This window comes from Sceloporus undulatus, chromosome 1 (genome assembly GCF_019175285.1).
Source record: "Sceloporus undulatus isolate JIND9_A2432 ecotype Alabama chromosome 1, SceUnd_v1.1, whole genome shotgun sequence".
In the NCBI taxonomy this organism is placed as follows: Eukaryota; Metazoa; Chordata; class Lepidosauria; order Squamata; family Phrynosomatidae; genus Sceloporus; species Sceloporus undulatus.
In genome coordinates, this window is record NC_056522.1 from 69,741,517 (window position 1) to 69,743,199 (window position 1,683).

Below are 1,683 nucleotides of genomic sequence, written 5' to 3' on the forward strand. Positions count from 1 at the left end.
ATAATAATAATAATAATAATAATAATAATAATAATAATAATAATAATAATATGATTTATTTATATTCCGCCTTTTCCTTGAGGAATCAAGGCAGATTACAAAGCAAAGGGAGCAAAATACAAACTACACCCCCACCAATTACATCACAGCAAGCATAATACAATAGATTAATTATACAAGAAGTCAAAAAGACATAGAAAAGTACAAACTACCAAAAAACCTAAATGCATGACATAGTGTAATAATCTTTGGCCATGTCATGAGAAGATATGACTCACTAAAAAGACAGTAATGTTTGGTAAGGCAGAAGGCAGTAGGAAACAAGGAAGACCACATTCCAGATGGATAGACTCAATCAAGGAAGCCACAGACTGAGTCTGCAAGACCTGAGCAGGGCTGTTGATGACCAAGACACTTGAAAGTGTCTCATTCACAGGGTTATCCTCATCCAAAGTCAACTTTACATCAAACAACCACAAAGAAAATAATAACATAAGGCATCAATAACATACTGGCCAGAGAACAAACTCTTGATGCCTTCTACTTGAGCCTACAGGAATCATCTGCATGAATGCAACCTTTCTTCCATGGTTCCCTGGACTGAGAAGTTCTCTCCTATAGTAATGTGATATCTAGCATAAAATAAATATTGGAGGAAAATGGGCCCATTCACATGACACAGTCATAGAGCTATGGGTCCACTTGAACTAATCTATGGTATGGATTCCTAGGATTTGAAGCTTAGGGAAGGGTATTTCAAATTCTCAGCCAGAGTTCTAGTTCCTCACCAAACTATAAGCTCCAGAATTCCACAGGATGTTACTATGCCAGTTAAAGTGGGATCATACTTCTATGATGTGTAGCAGAATGTATCCACTGAAGCAGTTTTGCCACTAATGGTCTAGCCAAAGCCATCAATCTACAAGTGCTGCTTTGCAAAGCAGAGTAAAACCAGAAGCTTGAAATCATTGCTCCCTACAACACAAGCAAGGATTCTGTTAAGGACCCTGTTTCACAAAGTACTAGGGGTACTGTATTTATTTCTTTTTGAAGAAGAGCCACCTTTTTGAAGCTTATTCTAACCTAATTAAGTTCCATTTTCCCCTTGGGGCAGGTACTTGCATGAGATAACAGCTGCAGTGCTGTAAGAAGACGTATGAAGGGCAAAATATTTGTTAGCAGTTGCTATTTTCAGCCTTGCCAGAATAAACAAAGAAGAGCTTAGCACCTGCAGTCTGGCCTTTTGAAAAGTCAGCATAATTTGTACACAGTCTTTGGGAAGGTGGGGTGTGTGGCTGGGAGAAGAATGACCAGTCATCCATTAGGCTCTTTTAATGGCACTTTTGAGTTTCTCCATCTGCAGCCATAGAGAGATAAGAAAACAGCCCCAGAAAGACGAAAGACTACTCAGAGGAATGAAATGTTTTGAAATTATTAACGCACCTTGGGATAAGCAAGTGTGGGAGTAAAACCGAAGCTGAGTGAGTTCAAGAGAAAGCTAGGATATGGAAAAAGGAGATAACACATCAAAATAAAACCTGCCAGCAAGAAATTATCTGTAGTTTTAATCATTTGTGCTGAAACCATTCAGCCATAAAACCCGGCAATGTGAGTTCTAGAGGAGCAGCCTTATATTGATGCAGCAGCAGAGCACTCTGGACTCAGCTCAGAGTCACACTGAAG